At 45.2% G+C, this 21,592-nt stretch overlaps 1 protein-coding gene across 5 annotated transcripts in view; it reads right to left on the bottom strand.

Annotated features, from left to right (window-relative positions):
- The window catches only part of OSBPL5 (oxysterol binding protein like 5), a 1,218,591-nt gene that overhangs the window by 975,782 nt on the left and 221,217 nt on the right, over positions 1–21,592 (bottom strand). For 2 of the 5 annotated variants that reach the window (XM_085644725.1, XM_085644728.1), the window contains exon 1: positions 9,220–9,686. The exons of 1 other annotated variant lie outside the window; for it this stretch is intronic. The gene's annotated coding sequence lies outside the window, so the exon portion shown is untranslated. Of the gene's footprint in view, positions 1–9,214; positions 9,687–21,592 lie in introns of those variants that run through there. 2 more of the 5 variants (XM_085644726.1, XM_085644729.1) reach the window with 1 other exon arrangement.

The raw sequence follows: 21,592 nt of genomic DNA, 5'->3' as shown, positions 1-21,592 counted from the left end.
CAACTGCACCTGCAAACCACCGAAAATAGCACAAGGCTTGCAAACCAACTGAAAGCGTGCACAAGTAACGCTACAGCTGGAATAATCTACATTATAAGATTACTGCTATTCTCGTGCTTGTCCCATCCCTTCTTATTACGCTTAACATTAAAAAAATGCATAAAGAAATCTCCACCAGAAGCAGACTTATCGCCCCTCCGCAGCCATCTTGTCTAATCGGCCAGTCCCACAGGCTTTTACAGAACCCTAACCACAAAGTACAAACTGAATATGGGACGGGTGCAGGAATTTTCAGTACCAGAAGCAGAACAGATTTTGCGTCATGGAGTTCTCTGCATACAGTGCACAAATGCGGGTTGTTTTTATGGACTTTCTACCACCACTAGAAGGAGCCCTGGGTGTGTTGTCTTGACTCTAGCAATAGAAGCTTTGATACTGACTACATCATACATTGTAGGGCACAAGCAAGGAATATTGAAGACAGAGGGGCTCGTTTGGAAGATGCAACCTCCAAAAAGCAGTGTGGGCCCCGTCAGCCAAACCTACAGTTTGCTTGCTCTACTTGGAGTCAGAGACATTTTAAGGAATGGGTAAAGTAGGCAATTGCTCATGGACCCCACCTTCGAAGGGGCCCCTTGGGAACAGGTGCAACCCCACTATTTGACCTCTATCTATTCTATTTGTCTATCAAAAGCTCTCTCTGCCTGCCTGTACCTCTGATTCTGGTTCTGCTACCCTGTGTCATCTTATTCTTATCGTATCGCCTTCGATTTTTGGAGTTCTGTGCAAGACATATTTTAACTGCCTTTGTTTTACCCTGTTTCTGAATGTTTAACATGTAATTCAGTATTGCTCGGCATCACACAGGCTTAAATTAAAGGAAATGCGTTATAAAATTCAAAGTTGTTCCAAATAGGGGAGCCTAATATATTTCTTGCCTAGGGCCCCTATAAAACCTTAAGATGTCACTGCTTTAGAGTTATGGGATGAGTTACGTTTGTGATGGTGGAATGCCCGCTGTGGCGCCGGTGGGACTTTTTTCTGCCATTGGGCCACAAATCAATATATTTCCAACCATCGGACAAACATTTTTCTCGTTCGGGACTTGCAAGGAAGGCCTAACTGTCGCGAACCAGAAATAAAAGGAATAACCCATATGCCAGATACAAAACTCCCAGCACACCAGAGCCACTTGTTTTTTGTTTTTCACTTTGGTCCTGCACGGGAAGCTGTTTTTTTAAAGGACTAAAATATTTTCCAAGTAGGCGCAATAAACATGGAAACAATTTGGCATGGCCCTACTGCCTTGAAGCTGCCTGCCTGGCGGAGTTCTCTAAGTATGGAAGGAGGTCTTCCGGTTGGGGAGGAGATGACATCTTTCTGGTGACCTGTCAGGCGACCTGCAATATGCAAGTAATCTAGATAAGCCCCCTTAGATATGAGACCAACCACATCATAGTAAATAACAAGGGTACTATCTGAAAGCTAAAACATAAAGTGACCAAGAGGAGTTGCTGCAAGCAATTTAGCAGCTCTGCACTGTGTCATTTCAAAAACATAACGCTCACATAAGAGAGGCAAAAATAAATGTCCTTTCAAAATGTATATATAATTCCCCAAATATTACAATGCAGAAGAGCAGTGAACAAAGCATGTTTTGTAGTTAACCCACCAGGGTAAGTAAGGTTCAGTTGATTCCACGTATTATATCTCCTCTCACACTTAGGGGCATATTTACAAGGGGATTGCACCACCGGAGCGTTACTTTTTATGACGTTCCGGTGGCGCAATGCCCTGCACCATACATAGAAAGTGGCATTAAGCCACTTGGCATGGCTTAACGCCACTTTGTAAATATTGGACTCTTTCGTGCAGGTATCTGCGTGGAAGGGACGTGCAATGGGTGTTGCTGTGGGTGTTCCACTGCAACATCTTGTTTTTTGATGCTGCCCCAGGTTTACAAGTAGGTGGAAATTTGAGGGAGCGCAAAAAAATAGCACCATTCAATAGCAGGAGTTACAGTGGCGCAACAAGCAAAAGTACTTATATTTCTCCTCGTTTTTGCTCTTTATATTTTATTACACAAAGGAGCAAATTATTATTATCATTAAATTATTATTTAATTATTATTTATTTGTTTGCAGGAAGGTGCCCCTGCACATAAACAATCATCCCTGCAACACAGGCATCCTTGCACCGTGGCCCAAGGGGTCTGTGTTGGCATTAGGCAGCTTTTTAGGTCTCGCCTGCGAACGCAGCGCGGAGCGCTGCTTTCGGCGAGATCTATTGTTGCTGACTTGCCTCGGAAGGGGGACAGGAGATGTGCACGCGCAGGCTTTTGGCGGATTTGAGTTGGTGTACGCGCCTACAGCCACGCGGCGTGCACATCTCCTGTCCCCCTTCCCTCGCAAGCCAGCATGCAGTTTCGCTTTCGTCCTCACCAGCCTCCTGTAATTCACGCACGTACAGACAGACACGCGACGTGCACATCTTGTGTTCCACTTCCAAGGCAAGTCAGCAATTTTGTGCCATCATACTCACTGTTGCCACTGATCCTTTGAACATTTGCGCTGCAGATCTGGACGATGCTGTTAAAATCCCGGGACGGGGAGCGCTGCGGGCCCAAGTGCCTGTACATGGTGGCGGTAGTGCGTCTGCTTTTTCTCGCTGCTGTGAAGGCTTCCCAAGTGCTACCTCCTTCGATCCAATACGGCGATCTGACGTGCCCCGGTACTGCTCCCAAGCCCTCTCCACTGCTCCGGACTGCACCCTAGCGTTAGGTCCGCTATAGTCGGGTCTCTGAACCTGCCCCAGCTATCAGCTGCGTACCCAAACACCCATACCACGCATGCGCCACACGCTGAGCAAGGCACGCTGAGCAAGGCACGCCTTACGGCGGGCGCACTCGATCCTTACGAGCTACGTCTTAAGGGCTTGTTGTCTGCAGTGAGGGAATGCATCGCAGCCCACTGAATCGCCACGCAGCTATTCGCGCCTTTGGTCTGAGGATACGCCAGCGGTTCTGAAACTGACATTTTCCTCCTACAAGCCACCTGGGTAGATGTACTTTGGCCTGGGAGCCCCGCTCTTGCTTTATAATCATGGCGCCTGGTGCGTGTAAATTTAAGCCGCATGGAAGCTGCACTTAGTGTTGTAGCACGGTGCCCACTTAATCTAATATACAGGGCACCGCGCGCGCTATATGTTCGACCATGGCATCGCTTATTTAATGTTCCTTTGTCCTGTCACTGCTCGTCTTGCCATCCGCTTCTGTTGCTTTAATGCAGGTACTACTTCTCCTTGTTTGGACTAGTAGTGAGTTATCACCAACAGCACCACAGCTTGAATCCCGTTGGAAATGGGCACATTCACCTCTAACTTGTTAAAGGTACTGTTGCTGTGTTTTGGATAGCCAGATCAAGTCCACTCCCCTTGGACATTTATCTTACATTGTTAGCATTATAAAGTTAACATTTCCATTGTCCTCTGAATGAAGACAGCCCCGGAAACCTGATTTGGTGGTTAGCAGAAACAGTCGCCTAAGAAGGCTATCTAAAATACATAACATAGACCCAGATTTTCGATCGTATTTTGCTAGTGCTGTTTTAAGTCTTTTAAATACAGGGCATACTTAACTTTAATCGTTCTCCCTTTTATTTGTCAGGTTGCAGAGTCTGTGGTAATCTGCCTACTAGCTATCGCACTTAACGCCAGCTTGAAAGAGTATATGTACCTGTTGCTCTGTTTGGCTGCATCTGTGCAATTGATTTCTTTCTGTGCCTTGTGTGGAATTTCAGCATATGATTAGACTCCTCTATGTCCAAGCACGTGCTCTATGCCCAAACAAAACCAGCATTTGCAATGCAATAGGTCTCGCATTATTAAAGTTTGAGCTATTGGCATTGCTAAATAATGCAACACCAATAGCTCAAACTTTAATAATGCGAGACCTATTGCATTGCAAATGCTTGTTTTAATCGCTGGCGCCAGGGTAAATACACAGGTGCTCCGGAATCTTGTGTATACGACGCATCCCTGCATTTTGTAGATACCGCAGAGCTGCGAAATTTCTTGCAACACCGCGCTGCGCCATTTCTTTGTGACTATGCGCTTTAATGTCTTGTACACGAGTTGATACCACTATCTTTTTTATGGCAAACAAAGCAGAGAGCTTAATCATATTTCTGCTTTATCCTAAGCAAATTTAAAAAAGGACTTGTTTCGAAGTAACCTACATTGTTAATCTCTTGAGATTTCAGACACCAATTGATAACACCTCTGAAAAAAAAAACATTTTTCTTGAAAGTCGAGAAGGGTGAACTTGGATGAATCAATAGCGACAGTGCCAGTGAGGTGTTTTTTTCTGGAGAGTTCCATTATCTGCCCTTGATGAAAGCAGCGGCTGGAGAAGGAAGCCAGGCAGCCGGTGTCATAACCTGTTACAACGAACAGCTCTCCCCTGGCTGGCTTTGGACTCCGCCTGCCAGTGGGAAAGCTTGGAGACAGTTCCTTTTCATTATGGAGTTTGCTCGACAGCTCAACCCGCTCCCGCGGCTCTCATTAAACGCCGACACTGGCGAGGAGGAGGTGCAGCCTGGAAGTGCTGAAGCAAGATGTCTGTGCCTGGACATATTCATTGAAAAGGATTGTCATCAGAAAGAGATACATTCCAGAGCCTGGATCACATTAGACTCATCCACTTGTTTTATTTCAAGAGAGGACTTTGCTTCCTATTTCTAACCACTTCCAAATGCCATTATATATGTCAGGGGTTTTAGTGCAATGCCACAATATTATTAGGATCTAACTAACGTGTATCAAAATGTGAGTTTGGCTGATGCACCTCGTGGCTTGAATTCTCTCTCCACCCGCTGCTGCCTCCTTGTTTGAGCATCTGTATACATATTTATTTTATTCTTTTGATACACATGTGAAAGATTAAAAAATGGAACACTGTTTAGCTGGCTTGCTCAGTTTAAATGATCACGTATTGATATATGCTGAAGCAGACGAAATCTCCAGGTGAAATACAGGGAAGAGCTGAGGAGTAACCAGGAGACGAGTGCTACATTCTGGATTCACCTGGTAATTGCTCAGCAAACCCTCAGAGCTTCTCCAATTCCCCTGGCATTACAGATAACCCCAGTAACTCTTATGGACGTGGAGGAACTGGGCCAAACTGCTGCGACATGATGAGGCCCTTATCAAACACTCCTATACTTGTGGGTTTGTGTTCGTATGTAAATGTGTGTCTGCCTGCGTGTGAGTGTGGATAAATATGTGTCTATCTGTTGGGGTATCACTGGCATAATGGGTTCCCTGGCATTTTGTTGCCAAGTTTAGCATTATCCTGGACATTTTTCGCAAGATTTAACCTGGGAATATTGTGACTCTCTACAGCATTATTTTACTCACTTCTGGCACAGCTGTTGCAAGGGCCGTTTGTGAGCCTTATATTCTGTTATAGGTGGCTATTTTTATACCGCAACATATATTTTCTATTGGTGCTGCAGATAGCTAACCTCATGTAAAAAAAAAACCTAGAAGGCATATGATTGAAAAAAAAATCAAAAGAAGTGGGCAGCCATGTGACCTTGAATAACTAGATTGTTTGAACTGCCCATTACATTATTATATTAGTACTGTTTTTGTCAGGAGCTGACGAGGTTGCACCTACCCGTTGCAGGATTCCGTGATGGGACCACATATCCCAGAAGGCCATCCTTCGGGGAGGGGCTTATTTGGTATACTCGCGTACAACGCAGGGAGCGTTGTTCGTGATTCAGTGTTCGTGTCCTGTTTGCGGAGCGGCTGCCCGGAGACACGCCGCCCATGTACTGGTGCTTTATTCGCGTTCTCTGCCGAAGACGCGAAGGATTGTGTTCTTGTGTTGGTGGGGGCTCCGTCCGAGCCGCTCGGCGCGTTCTGCTTGGCTGAGCGAGAACGCCTCCTGCCTGCGAGACTTTCCGCTTGCGGCGGGATTGTCTGCTCACCTGTTGCCACCTCGGAAACCCGCCTTTCATCCGGAATCCCCCGGTGCTCGTGACAACGGGGAGACGGCAGATAGTGCAGCAGAGGATCGGTAAGAGCCCCGGACTTCAGGAGTGGAAGACCGGGTAAAGAGACTTGGCTTTTTCTTTCTTTTGTTTGAGCTTATGCTCCCCAGGATAACAGGACTGTGACTCTTGGCCAGCCGGCATTCTGGGGGTCCTTGGTTTGCATTTTGGTGTTCTGTTGAAAATCAGGAGGAACAGTGCTTGCTAACTCCCTGGTGACATAATTACGATTACTCTGGCAGTGATCCCCAGTAATGAGAACAATTACCTGTTGCTGGAGTAGACTTATTGTTTGGATTAAAGGGTGTGTGGCAGTGGGTATGTATGCCTTCCTAGACGACTACTATAGACTTGGTGTTGTGGTTTGTGTCTAACAACGTGTGTCTGATTTTTAGGTGTGAACAGTTTCCCACGGTAAGCGGGGTGTCTTGCCACAGAGAGGGAAGAAAGGGTTCACCTTCTGGACTATCCCAATTTAGGTATGGTTTGGTCTATAGTGAGAATTATATGAGAGTAGTTGAGATATTGCACTACCCTAACTGTGTGCTTGTTTTTTTTGCAGGTATCCCTTTTTCCACCGCTGTTCGTACCCTAACCCTATCCCTCGCTTGATCACCCTTATACTCTGTGGTTACTTAAGTCAAAGTGTGGGGAAGTCAGGAGGTGGACCCCTTTGAGCATCGCCCTGATCCTGAGGAGTTTGGTTCCCGTGACAGTTTTTGTACAGATATAGTGCTAAGTGAACCTTTTTTAACTATTGTCTATTATCTTCAATATATTGAAGTTTGTTCTCTTTGTTTCTTCTCTCCTCCTTTCATGACATACACATAGTTCAATGGTGTCAATATCAATGTACTCTTCTCGGATATCAAAATAACATGGGAGCTGTGGTATGAAGTCTCAAAACAATTCTCTTTATTATTCTTCAGTACATCAAAAAAACAGCCCGGCCAACATGATTCGTCTTTCGAGAGAACTTCATCAGGGTTATTGTATTTCTTTACAGAAATGTCACATAGAAGTTTAAGTGTAAAATGGATCATAACACATACGGACACACTTTTTCTTTTTTCGGGGACTGTTGTGAGGGTTTACAAAAATAAGCATTGGCAAAGCCAAAAGGTCTGCATTAGCATTCAAAACATGAGGCCTATATGCTCCAGAATGCTTTCAAAACATATTTGAGGATGAGCCCTTAGCGCTTATGTTGAGGGTCAGGTTTGCCTGACTCATGGTAAACAGTAAAACTACTTCATGAGTGCCCCTTCGGAAGTACCTATAAATACTGTGTAATTTCTAGCCAGTATATACGAAAATGATGTTGCCATGTGCACCTTCTTGCTCCGTGTTTAAAATCTGAGTGGGAGGTACCCCCAAACTTCCTGATTGCTTGTTTCACGCAGTGCAAATTGTAGCCGTCATATATACACTCCACACCACTTTCAAAGTTCCCCATCTACAGCGGGGCAGGCCCAGGTAAGCATGGTGGGGCGGAAGTGGAAAGATGACGGAATCTGTATAATTAAATAAATAAATAATACCTATTCGTCATCAGTCGACTTCCCCCCTGCGGCGCCTCGCACTACCACCCTTACCTGTGCTGGTTGCCGATGCCCCCCCCCAGCCGGAAAAAAAAATCTATTTGACCATGTGAAGGGTTTCTGTATATTTTTGTTCAGCTCTCACCACCCTTCCAAAAATAAACAGAATAACTGTGGTATATCATGCCATTCCTCTCCTCATCAATGTAAAGATGTTTCGTATTGTGCATCTGTGAACCTTCAACCAGATGATCACAAAAACAGCGAGAATAAAAGAGTAAACCCAGATTAACTTTCGATCTATGGATGCCCATTCTCTGCGGAACCATACTCCACGACATCTCAACCCCAATAAAGATATGTTTCTGCGTAAAGTATAGGACGGGTTTCATGGTTTGGGACAAAAATATCCATGAAAATGCATGAGCAAAAAGGCATTCTGATTTGACAGAAAAGTAATCCAATCATGGTGTATAGTAGATTAAATCGTCATTTCTAAATGTGGGCTTTGACAGCCCAGCTGTCAAGCAGATCAACTGCTAACAATATATATAGTGGACTTTCAGCCCCTTTCAGCCACAGGTTTTCTTCAACAGCCTCTTTCAGCTATTGGACTAAGAATGTGTCAATCACTTCTTAGCTGGGTCCAGGGGACTATTCATTTCTCAACGAAAAAAATCACTGTTTGGATGTGCCCTTCTGCCACCACTTGAGTATTAGAATCGAACTATATCAGAGACTTTTTTTAAACTACAACCCTCTTGGTCTTCTCCTGCTGGCCCCTTCTTTCCCTCCAATGTGCTAAAGCTGCGTGGGTTCGCACATTAAACCTGGATTTATTGGCTTAATCCGGTACATCAGTCAGCCAGTTAATAGAAATGCATACAGAGAGAGGGACTAAACCCTGTTGATGACGACATGCCACGAAACGCTACGTGGTCATCTGACACACGGGATCAGTGCGTTCCGAGGCACGCATCGCGTTCAGAGCAGGCTGGGTGCTTCCTGGTATTAATATATGGAATTTACTTGAGACAATCTATGGGCTCAATGCTTCTGAGCTAAACCTGTCGGATAAACAAGCTATGGATATAATTATCAACGGATCTCTTTTTATTCCACTACACATCAAGTTTGATTCATTTTTATTCGAACCAGCGTGCATCGGGGCTTCTGTGGCAGTCGATGCAGTCGCTGACAGGGCCATGTAAACTACAGCAAGGGAAGCTCCGATGCACAAACCCTTTTCTGCCATGCTTGTACAAAGGTATCACCTGTCCGAGCAGGAGGGTAGACAGGTGTTTAACGCCGTGGTAATAACAGATGCTTCCTAGAGGGGTCAGAGTGACGTAGGTGCGCGTCATAGACAGGTACTCCGCATACATGAAAGCTGCACAGATTCTCATGAGATAACGGCTCACGGATGCCGCGTACAGCGGGGATAGGCAGGTGTGAGCCGCAGTTTCTAGGTACCACTGTATGAGAGAAGTCATAAACCAACGTCCCCTCTGACTGTGACAGCTAGATACCCGAGTCTGCCAGTAGACGGATGGGCCCCCCGTGAGGGCATGTGTCGGAATGGCCTCTGCCATAGGCTATCCAAAGAGCTGGACCCACCTTACCTCCAGTGACCGCACAGTCCGGTACTTGTCAGCGGGGATCCCCAGGTCTCTCGATGCTGTCACCGTCTCCGCTGCGGCTTTCCCTGGATGTCACGGCTCTGCGGCCCGTTTCGCCCTGCTCCCGGTACCTCTCCAGGGGTGCTCCCGGGTGGTGTCCGCCCCTTACCGAAGCTTTACCCACGGACCAGTGTTCATTCAGCCCCAGGGACCGCTCTCCACAGCGCCTCTCTCCGGAGCTCCATTGCTCAGGCGCTCTGCCACTCCATAGCCCAAAGTTACGTCTTTTGTTAGGGCTGAGACGGGGTTCGCGTGGGGACAGTACATGCAATACGTCAGTATCCGACTACGGCCCTCTCAGCCCTCAAGCCTGGATTTAAAGGGCACAGTCGCGACTCTCTCACGGCAGGGTCTCTCCTCCTCCGCCCCTTCTACCGTGTCCAATGCTGGCCGTCTCTCTCCCGCTCGGCGCAGCTCCTGGTGCTTTTTTCTTCGGGCTGAGCGAGGAGGAGGAGCCGCGGGAGGGTGGGCCATCTGACAGCCCATTCCAGCTGTTCCAGGAGCTGCCGCGACTGCAAGCCCGCGAGTCCGCGAAGGCGCTCCATAGTGGCAGGCACAGTAAAGACCCTGGTCCCCAACGCCATGCAAGGGGGCCAGGCAGACTCTGCAAGGGGGCCAGCCAGCGATCTCGAGAGAGTGCCAGATTTACTGGAGAGCTCCGTACACAGGGTTAGACAAGAGAGTGAGATATCCTTTACCAAGTAGCTTTTACCACGCACTCCTTACCATGCAGATAAGTACCGTTTTTTTTAACCTTTATCACACAGTAATTTACCACGCAGGGAAGTATTTTTTATTGTTTAAATAACATGATTTTTTAATGTCATTTTATAAAATGGGGCTGAAAGTGTAAGTAGAGGTAAAAGCAGGCACAGCGGCGTACAGAGGCCCCTGTAATGCGGAGGGGTCTCACAGCTTTCAGGTCGGAGGGGGGACCTCTTAAGCATAGACCCCCAAAAATTGTCATGTAGCTGACAGTGACAGGCCTCTTTTTGATTCACATCAGAGGCAGTGAGTGGGGGCCTAGTGACCGGAACGGTGCCAGAGAACACGACATGCATCAGTGGATGACGTGGGAACGGTGCCAGAGAGCATGAAATGCAGGGCCGGTCCTAGGATTTCTGGGGCCCCGGGCAGAATAGGAACATGCAAGGCCCCTCTAAGATGCGACACTACAGGAAGTGACATCAGAGGAAGGGGCATCAATTGAACATTAATGTTCTGGAATTGTTGATGCAGCTTTGCAAGAAACAAACTACCTAATGTGTTTATCACGAAAATGGCTAAAAAATATAAATAATAATCCTAATAAAATAAGTATATAAAGTTTAAAGCTGTATTACGTGGAAACACAGTACATTATTCAAACTGGCTAAGAAAGCTAGCCTAGGTCTCTACAGCACTGTCATGATTGCTACAATGTTCACTAATTGTTTACAGATTAGGACCCGATTAACATTCCAAGACAGATTGTCCCAGAACTATACAGCGGGGCTTCAAGTGACTCCCCAGCCCTTCCTCTACGCTAGTGAAGTTCAAGATAAGGTATTTGGATTTCAGCAGGCATGGGGGTTCAACACAAACAGATACATGCTAGATTGAGTGAGTAACCTGCAAGATCTGCAGCACACAACAGAAAGCGCATAAGAAGAGGAAACAGCACACATGTCATGCACAGATGGGGTGGCTAATATATTGGCAGGCAGAGGTACCAAAGACTGGACCACATTAAGTGCATAAACACAGTAATTACTCTCAAACTCAATTTTTAAGAGATGCAAAGAGCTGGACTAACAAAGATATACAGAAGAGATGGCTAAAAGGGAAAACAGTTTGTGGTCAGTGAAAAAAAGACTGCCAAAGCTATACTGGGAGCCAGTCACTATAGAGATACATTAAAGCAACACAACAGGACTTACTATAGTAGCATCTGTTTACAGCTATATGGAAAGGAATCGTAGCAATGTGGAATAGGTACGCTGGGGGAGGTGTTGCTTGGCTTGCAAAATAACGCTAATGTAAGACTGGAGACTTATAGTGTAAACAAATTAAGTCACATGTCCTTAATAACTGAGAAGACACTTGCCAAAAATTCAGTGGGACCAGAACAATGCCACTCAACTCATTTAGTTTAAGAAGAAATAATCAAATTGTGCCTACACTAAGGTAAACCCACTGGATCTTGGTTAAAGAGATAATTGAATGCAAGACCCTTGCAAAACCATTTCCATCATTCACAAGTCACGCCCCAGGTAGCTAACCAAGTACTGCTGGTCTACCAACTTCCAATGCTAGATCTGCCTCCCTAAACCTACTGGCTAGCTACTCACATAAGCTGTTTTTGGGAGATCACTCCATGTACATTGATGAAAGTTATGGAATGCCCCCTCACTTCTCAGCTGCCCTCCACCCTACAGCTCTATATCCTGTACACTACCTTCGTCTCCTCATCTCCCACGGTAGGCAAATTCTAACTGTGCTCCTGAAATGCAGCCATGTCCCCAGGCCTTGCTGCCACTCTCAAGGTTTGGGATTATTTGTTATGGGAGGAGGCGCACATCATACTTTCCTTGCCCAGTCGGCCCATTGTCATTCTGCATATGACAGAGAGCAGGCTGGCTATGTGAGCACAGTCAGGTTGCACACCGACCCTAAGGCTGTAGCATCCTTTTGGATTGTGCATGAGTGGCCATGCCACTACAAGCAAAGAGCCCAGTTTATCCAAAGTCATAAAAAAAAATCATCTCACCATGTAGCCAGGCCGTAGGCCCATCTGTTAAATGTGAATTCTCTGTCTTTACTACTTGAATACAGCCCCTTCCTAGGGCCTCGCAGCACTTAGGTTTTGCAGGGTGAACTACTGCCCATTATCACTTTGCAGGACACTTTGCACACACAGAGCTATTGTAAGACGTTTGTTGGGTATTGGGGGCTAGTAGTCACAGAACACAGTTTTTGTTGTTTCATTCCATGACCACCTGGTCTGTATCAGTCTCTTCTAAAATACATTAGCTAGACTGGCTGGATAAGGTGCTTATCAGGTATGATTAAAGTGGCATACTGTATTGACTTTCAATATCTTTATGACCTCTGGGAGTAAGCTTTGACTCCTCGTTATTGCCACTGTTGGGGAGACAAGTTTCCAAAAGGATAACTCTTAAACAAATTAAATGAAATAGTCCATTCTGAAACAGCAATCGTAAACAAAGGTATCCTCCACCGATGCTGCCAATTAATCACGCAATGCCTCTGACCCAAAGAAAAGGTCTCCCAATATACTTCAGCTTTTTTCCTTTTACAGAAAAATATTGTGGGACATTTGGGAAAAAGGTCGCAAAGAGATGTCAGAAAATGCAGAGACGTTGTGAGCCTGCTGAAAGTTTTTTGAGCAGAGAAACAACCACAGCTTGTTTATTTTTTACATTGGTAGGGATATATGAGGAGGCAAGCAAGATATTGCAAAGGGAGTTCAGGACAAGAGCTATGATCACTAGATCTCGGGTCAGGACATGGGCAGGAAAGTGGCCCACTGGGACTGAGATTTAATAGAATGCTCAATAGGTGTAATAGAGTGCACAGAACAGGCTGAATTCAGCAGATATATTGTGCAATACATTTTTGAGAAGTCTATTAGGGGTCCCCAAAAGTATACCCTCTGAAATTGTCCATGTGGAACTAGGTATAGACTTCTTCACCGACCAGCTACGCCTTGGCGCTTTAAAGCTTTGGGTCCTGATTTGGTTAAAGGAGGAACGTAGTTTAAGCAGATTAATTCAGCAAGACTGTTTAAATGTGGAAAAACCCTTCCTGATCCTGTGTTTGGCGTATGTGGCCGGTAACCAACGGACCTTGGGGAGGTCCGATCTGTTTGATAATCGACGTTAACACGTTCTGTGCACGAAAAGGCAGTGTTATCGCTTAGGGAAAAGTTGGCATCAGAGCCTGAGGATTTAGCAATGACAAAACAGTCTATGCGGCATGCAATTTCAGTACAAACTGCCAGTAACATAGAACCATATCTAACCTGGAACATAACACGCCATCAACGTCGTCTGTTTACCTATTTCAGGTCAAACCTATTTCCTCGCCTTATCCCTTCTAATTACAGTTGTTTCATATATCTGGAACTGTCCCATTGTAATTGTGATAATACAACAATTAATTATACTTTACATGTCACTATGTTCTGTCCAAAATATAATAATCTGCAGCATAAATTTCTATTTCTAATTTTAAAGTCAATTAATTTTTCTCAAGTCAGGCCCGCTTTATTGTTTTGACACCTTTTAAATTCCTCATTTGTCTGCTCTTGTCTTGTACGTTTTCTATTGGGAGTGTTAAAATATGGATACATTTGACTGTGTATTATTTTATCTGTAAAATCGAATAAAGTATATTGATAATGATGATTTTGAGTATAGATCAGGATCGCAACTCTTTGTGAAGGATGACACATTAATCTCAAAACCAAGACTTTTTGACATTTTTAACAGGAAAATAAAGAGATAGGGAATTGTAAACTTTGGCAGAGGCTCCACCCACTTAGCACACATACTGGTTCAACAACATTTTTATCTCTTCTCCAGCCTCTTACTTTTTTCTGATTCTGCTCACTTACATCCACCTTACCTCTCCATGCGCTACTTTTCACCTCTTCTCTTGCCCAGCCAATTACCTACTCTTGCTGCTTCAGCCCCCTTTAATATCCACTCTACCCAGCATTATTTCCTGTTCACTTATCTTTCCCCAAGTATCTAACTTTCTTTCTTTGATTCGACCACTCTCACATCCATCTTTCCCCTCAATGCTCTACTTCTTTACTTTCATCATCCCACCCAGCTTCTCATCTTCTCTTGCCTCAACTTTCTTGCAGGTGCTACCCCCTTTACACCAATCTCTCCCTTTTCCCCAATCTCTTCTTGCTGGTTCTACCACTCTTACATTCAAATCTTTCCTCCATATGCTTCTCTTTACCACTCTTCCCCCCTAGTCTCTCACCTTATTTCAGCTGTTCTCTTCCTTTACATCCATCTCACCTCTTCCAGACTCACACTCTCCAAAGTTTTTTTTCCATTTTTGCATGGATTCTGCCCTTCCTAACATTACTCTGAGGGCAAGCCACTGAAAACTTGAGCCAGAGGCCTGGCTCTGCTCAGTTCATGATCCTCTTGAAACCTCAAGTCCATATTGAGCCAAACTTTCACAGGAGGCGACGTGGCCTAGTGGTCTACAGCTACCCACCATGCATCCTGGGGACCCAGGCTTCAGTCTGGGTCTTGTCTCAGCATCCTGTGAATCCAGACAATTCTCCCGGCTAAAAAAACATGACTGCAGTCTCTGTCTAATTTGAAGCACTCTTATGTCCATGGTTAATATTCGTGCTATGTAAAACTGCTAAAAATGCAATGTGGACCCTGCCTATCACCAATACTCTAATCTCATGCTCCAAGAATTAAAGATGAATCTTTAAGCTTTAATGCCATAAAGAGATACCCATGTAGCGGCCGAATGGCACAGTTAGAAATCGGAAAATCTAGAATCAATCTCGGCTTTCCTGTTTGACCAAATTTTGTGAACCGCGGCAAATGCTTTATTTCCCCAACCTCCATTTTGTTCATCATCACGCATCAGAGCACATTTAAATACTTGCAGTCAGGGTGAGTGCTGTACAACACCTCTTGAGTTTGATGTGATAGACTATAATATTGATGCATGTTTAATAAGACTGTACCTACATATACGGTACCCATGAACCCTGAAATGCCTCTTAGCCAGGCCACTGGAATTATTTGATTTTGCAGTCTCTGCATTTTCCACATAATTATTGGTTTGCAGCATAAACCATCTGCTGCATAATCTGCATCTTTTAACAAAAAAAAAACTTTGTTTCTAGCTCAAACAAATCAAATGTTACTAAAAACGCAGCAACACTTGTTGCAGCACAGTGGAAAGCCCTTCACAAAGGTTAACTGGTCATCTTTCTGTTGTTTATTGCTGTATTTAGGTGAATGGCAGAATCATGAGGCAGTACTATCACAAAAATGTGCTGCATTATGCACACATAATTTGCCTTTTCTTGCCACATAAGTTAGTAAACCCTTCCCCTTAATTGGTTACTTTCTTGACACAAAATTCCAATAGCTCTGCTCTTAGTTCACTAATACCATGATCATCAGGGCAGAGGCAGCAATGTTTCTCAGTTCATGTTTAAAAACTTCACTTTTACTAAATACATCCAAATCCAGTGATATAACTCCATGTACTAAGGTAAAACATTCCTCTGTGTTAAAGAAATTAGTTTTTTTAGCATGTTGATGATGCTTGTCTCCCTTTCCTCCATCCTAGGTGATGGGGCATGCTTCTTTCTTTTGTTGTGAGCCCTGCAGGATACCTTGCTTTACACTCACACTGGGGCAGGGCTCACTTCACACCTAACGACACTTCAAGTACCCGTCTAATCGCTGTTATGCAGATGCAGCGATTAGATTTCTGAAGCCCTTTCAGCCCATGGCTGTGGGGCAGGGGAGGGGCTCCCTTCCTTGCGCCATGCAGCTCTGAACCACTGCTGCTGAATGGGCCTCGTAACATTGAAGTTTTTTGAAAGGCAGTGTGGGGCCCCTTAGTTTTGACCATAAGCGGGCCCTGTGCAGCTGCCCACACTGCCCATGTCTAGCGCCGGCCCTGACGACATGCATCACAGCATGTGGGAACATTGTCAGAGATCAAAGGATGACGGAAGGATGGCAGAAAGCAGAACATGCATTAAGCGTGAGGTGGGAATTGTGCAATAGCGCACGACACACATCGCAACATAGGGGAAGATGGTCAGAGAACATAGTATTGATCAGGGCATGACGTTGGTACAGTTTCAAGAAGCACAACATGCATCATAGTATGATGAGAGAGCACAACATGCATGATGTGGTAGTAATGCAGCATGAAATGAGAGTCGCAGCTATTACTGGTGCAGCAGGTGCGGTGACACAGGGGCCCAGAGATGCGAGGATCCCATTTTACCCCAATTATTGGCTCTTTTTTAACATAATACCAGAGGATGGGGCTCAGTTTCCTTCCTCCTATTAGGGCACAGGGCACCTTTGCTACACCCCTTTGAGGGATGAATGTTGTCAGAGAACACAGCATGAGAAGGAAACAGAGAACACAGCATGAGGAGGAAACAGAGAACACAGCATGAGGAGGAAACAGAGGCAGAGAGCTTTCCATCCACCAGCGCGAGAGTCGGAAACGGTGCAAGACAGGAAGTACGACATGCATTAGACAGAGCCTGAGGACAGAGATGGGAACGGTGCCGGAGACCACAATATGCATCAGATCGCGAGGTGACCTTTATTTGTTATTCCAGTTCCAGTGCAATCGTAACCTGCTTAGGCCCTGCTGGAACATAAACACTGATATATCTATGATCTCTGGCGACGGTTCAATTCCAGTCAGCCTGACATGTAAGTTGTTCAAAGGAGCGATAGGTAAGGGATGATGCTGTGCTTGGCATGGAGACCTACAATGTTTGGCCTCCTTATGTCCTTTACTAGCTGATATTGAGTAATATGTGTAGCCGTCTAAAGCCACCTCTGTTTTTGCAATGTCTCTGAAAGCAAAAGACACACATGAAGGACGGAATGCTAAGCAAATCAAACATTCACCCCAGTTAAGAGATCTGGGTTAAATCACTCGTTCTTTTGCTCACTATGTCACCCGTTTAGACCCAGCCATATGCAAATCAGTCTTGACCCTGTGCCAACCGTCCTGCCCGATCTACCAAGGCAGGTCCTCCCTGGACGGAAACAAGCATCCCGGGACCGGTTTGGGGGCATCACCCCTCATCAGCCAGGCTATCTTAAATCCAAGCTGCTTCATAAAATCAGTTGTCTTAGTGTTGGGACCAGCAATATTCCAGGAGAAAACAGGCAATTGATTTAGAGCCGATTCTACCTTTTTCTCTCCCACTGTTGAATCGTATAAATCTTCCCTCACCAGGGAACGTGGTTATTAGATGGCTAAAAGAAGTTGTCAGCATTTTTGTAATGTTGTTTCTCGCTGAGCTATTCAAGACCAAACCAGGCCGAGGGTGTCTCGGGTAAATGGTCATCAGGGAGTCGCAGGCAGTTCTGTGAGATCATACTTCCACCATTCTCATTGTTACCCCATTTTATGAATACCTTTCTGGCTTCCTCTCTAAGGCTCAAAAACAAAAGAGGGGAGGTAGAGATATAAGCTAGGTCCACCCTCCAAATGCAATAGTAGACCTGAAAAACCAGAAGTGTCAGGTAAAGAACCTAGCCAAAGGAGAGATTTTTTCACTCAATCTGAGTTAGAAAATCAGCAGGAAAGAAAACTTTCTTTCTTGAGTCCCCTCACTCACCAGGGTTTCCCCACGGTGAGTCCTCTACGAACTGAGGCGTGCTACAACTTGCGGTATTACGTAGGAGCACTTTTGTGAAGACTATGTGTGGTGCAAGAAAGTGTGGTGGAGTGGACAAGGGTGACTTAAAAATACCTAGCTAGTGGGCAAAATAATTTTATTCTTGCTGCTAGTTGGTATATATAAAAACGGGGTAGAACACTGGAAGACCTAGCTATAATGGGTTAGGTGTCCCTAGTATTTGTCAACATGTTTTGAGCATTCCCCAGAGATCTTTGTCAGGACTACACAGGGACCAGCCCTGTGTACGCCACTCCTTATTGACCTAAGTATGGTGATCTAACATTAAATGACGCTGCAACTAATAAGCATGCATGAAAGTATACATACGATTAAACATTGTCACGTAGTATATTTTAGGTAGCAAAATTGTGCCTCATGGACTTGGAGGGGCTGTGGGTGTCTCGTATTCTTGGTGAGAGATCTCCTCATGGTATGTCACCTATTTGGCTCCCCTCCAGATCTCCTCAGCTGGTGATGAGGGGACTCAAGAAAGAAAGTTTTCTTTCCTGCTGATTTTCTAACTCAGATTGAGTGAAAAAATCTCTCCTTTGGCTAGGTTCTTTACCCGACACTTCGGGTTTTTCAGGTCTTTCCTCTCTAAGGCAACATCCTAGGGCACATCAGGGAGGTGTACTATATTTTTGGTCTCGTCTTCATATGTTAATGGGGCTGATCTTGCCATGAGTTTTGTTGCTTGAAGAGATCCCTGGAAGGAAACCTGCCTGCAGTCACCTCTACTCCCATGATGTGTTAATGGTCTGCATTGTCCATGACATGGTTTCAGATTCTATTATCCCTAAATTTCACTTTGGTTACTTGAGGTTTTGTCATATGCCTTGTAGTTGTTTATGGATTCCCACAAGGGCTGTAACGCAGGCCCCTACAGCCTCTGAAACGCGCAGGGGGAGGGGGTGGGGTGGAAACAATTTGTGGCCCAGATTTAGTTAATTATGGGAGACTCAGGGGTCACTCATCACATTCTCCAGGGGGCCCCATCATTTTTGTTTACTCCAATGGGGTGATTTTAGGGTTTAAAAGTGGGTTAAGGGAGGTCAGGGTCATTTTATGGTTTGGAGGGAAGTAAAGTAAAAGGTGGTAAGGCTATTTTTAGGATTCCAGGGAGGGAAGAAGTCAAGGAAGGATAGGAGTCATGCGTTGTAAGGGTCACATGTTGCAAAGGTCAAAGTGTGGTATTACATGTATGGTAAAGGCATGTGTGGTAATGAAAGCATCGTAACATTGTACAAATGGCAAGAGAGTCCTATGCATTGTCGAGTGGCAACCATGACAGCGGAGGACAGAGACGCTATCTCAGAGTTTGTCAGAGTCTTTAACATTTCGCCAGGCGGTGGCAATAGCCCAGTACTGCCAGGTAATCAGTGGCCCAGGCACAGGGCGAAACAAAACCTCACAGGCCTGTTGACTGTACGAGTCAGATACCCCTTTGCAGTGGCACATAGAGACACTCACACAATGCCAGGCAGTGGCCCTGAACTTGCTGAGTAGAGATCTCAACATAGTTCCACATTTGCTCCCAGGACAGCTCCAGCTCAGGCACAATATCCAACACTGTGCCAGTTACACCCCTTGCACAGAACTTAGATTCAGATAACATGCCTAGAAAACAGCCTTGACACAAGGGTTCACACAAAATCAAATATGAAATAGGACTTTCAGGATATTAAAAACAGCCCAGAATAGGAGGGTTTGCATCCAAAACCCGGCTGACATGCCGCATTTCCATGACAGTGGCTGCTGGAATGGGTGGGTCTACCACAGTTATTCTGTTCAAATCAGGGAACATCAGGAGCTGTGAGAAGCAGGGTGAAGACGAACTGAGGCTGTACAGCCTGGATTCACTAAGCATTTACACGCCTCTTTGTAACCACGATCATTACATGGCAATTGAAGTATAACTATTGCTGGGAGGCTGCTATGATGAGTAGAGAGCACATGCGTGTGCATACAAACCCCAAAGACTGTTTTTTAACGGGCTTTCCAGGCAGTAAATGTCAGCACCACCCCCAATTATTAGCCACACTTTGGTCGGCTCTCCCTCCTAAGGTGTCTTGCTCCAACGTTCTCGGTACTATGGCAATAATTGTTTCTTGTTAATGCTGGGGAACATCGGACATTTGTAAAGAAGTTAATTTAGTGAGGCGTGCGCTAAAAAGCACCCTACAGCGAACTAAATGTCAGTGCATTTAGACAAACAATTAGTACACCAGTGCCAAACACACAATAGCAGTGGAATGCAAACAGTATACAATTGCAACCGTATCACATCAATAAGCGCGCGCCTTGCGCTAAAAGGAGGCAGCAGGGGGAGGGGAGAGAGGAGGGAGCCTGCGCCTGTTTCTCTTGCGGGAGCGAGCATGATCCATATGTTTGTAATTAACACATGGTTTAAAAGCTTGCTCCCGCAAGGGAATTACCAGATGTGCACGCGTTGCCATTGGAAGCAATGCAACGTGTGCACGTTTTTGCCCGCAAAGCTGTGCCGATGGCTAAAGGTCTCTTTTCCTATGCAGCGCATGCACGCTGCGTAGGCGAGACCTAAAAAAAAGAGGTGGAAAGGTGCGGTAGCCAAAAAAGTGTCAGGTAAATTTAGAGGTTCAGTAGTGAAGAGAAAGGTGTAGTGAAGAAAGATGAGCTAATGAGTGAGATGTAGAGAGAGAGAAATGGGTTAAACAGAAAGGTAGGTATAGCATTGAGTGAAAGACAGAGAAAATTAACATATAATATGTTGGAGAGACAGAGCGACAGAGAGGTGATGTTAGGAGAGACAAGGAGAGAGGTGAAGTAGATGAATGAGGAAAATAGGTAGATGAGATCGAAACAAAGCAGTGAGGTTCAGAGAGTGCAGCAATGGGGAGAGAGAGAGCTGAGGTAGCAAGGTGGTAGAGAGGTAGAAAATAGAAATGCAGCTAGTGGTAGATAGAAATGTATTAAGAAAGAAAAGGCGTAGTTGAGATAGAGAGACTCTTGGAATATGCTCACCTGTTGTCTCTCATGTGACCCATATGTATTAACATTTGCAAAAATATTGTCCACTAAACATCAATAACAGACCAAGGGCACTAAGCTGAATCTGTGAGCAGTCTGTGTAAGTAGCACACTGCAACTCAGCAACTGACAGATGACTTGCTCCACCCACTCACCGCGTCTCGCGTGCCCTTCCAAGTGTATGTGTATGTGCACAACTTTGTGTCTCTGCACAGTTCTCTGAGAATTCTGTCAGCCCAGCATCATCATGTTCTCCCATTAACCCACTAAGCCAGGGAAGCAGGTACCAGGAAGCCAGTCTGGCTGGCATGGGGACCGTGGGAGCAGTGGAGAGCCCCACGCCTGGAAAACAGCTGCAAGGGACATTGTATGTGGCTTCTTCAGCAGTCTTGCTCTTCTTGTTATCACAAGGAGTAGAGAAACAGAGGGCAGAAATTGTAAGTTGCCGCTGAGAGGTTGAGTTAAGGTGAGTGGAATCTGTGGCTTTTTGGACCTTATGAAAAAAGGCTGTCATTTGCTGTTGTCTCAATTCCATTGTGACACCTGTTTGCTGCCTGTTTTCTGCTTTCGATTAGAGGCGATCCATAAGTAACCCACAAGAGTCTTATGTGGGCAATACGGACCCTCAGAGTTTCTTTCCCTACACAGTGAACCCTGATTTTTATGTTATACTTATGACATTATTTGTGATGAGGATTATTTGGGCATGGTCTACTGAAGTGTTGGGTTGTAGTTCTATACTGCGAAATAAATTACAGACAACCTTTGGGAAAATTGTTTTTTGGTGATCTTGGGTTCTCTTTATTAAAGCAACATTGTTTCAATAGTGCTATTCATTGGGATTTTAGAAGTCAAAATATTACCGCC

Source organism: Triturus cristatus, chromosome 3_1, assembly GCF_964204655.1.
Source record: "Triturus cristatus chromosome 3_1, aTriCri1.1, whole genome shotgun sequence".
Classification (NCBI taxonomy): domain Eukaryota; kingdom Metazoa; phylum Chordata; class Amphibia; order Caudata; family Salamandridae; genus Triturus; species Triturus cristatus.
Note: the sequence above shows the minus strand (reverse complement) of the source record. Positions and strands in the feature narration are given on the sequence as shown.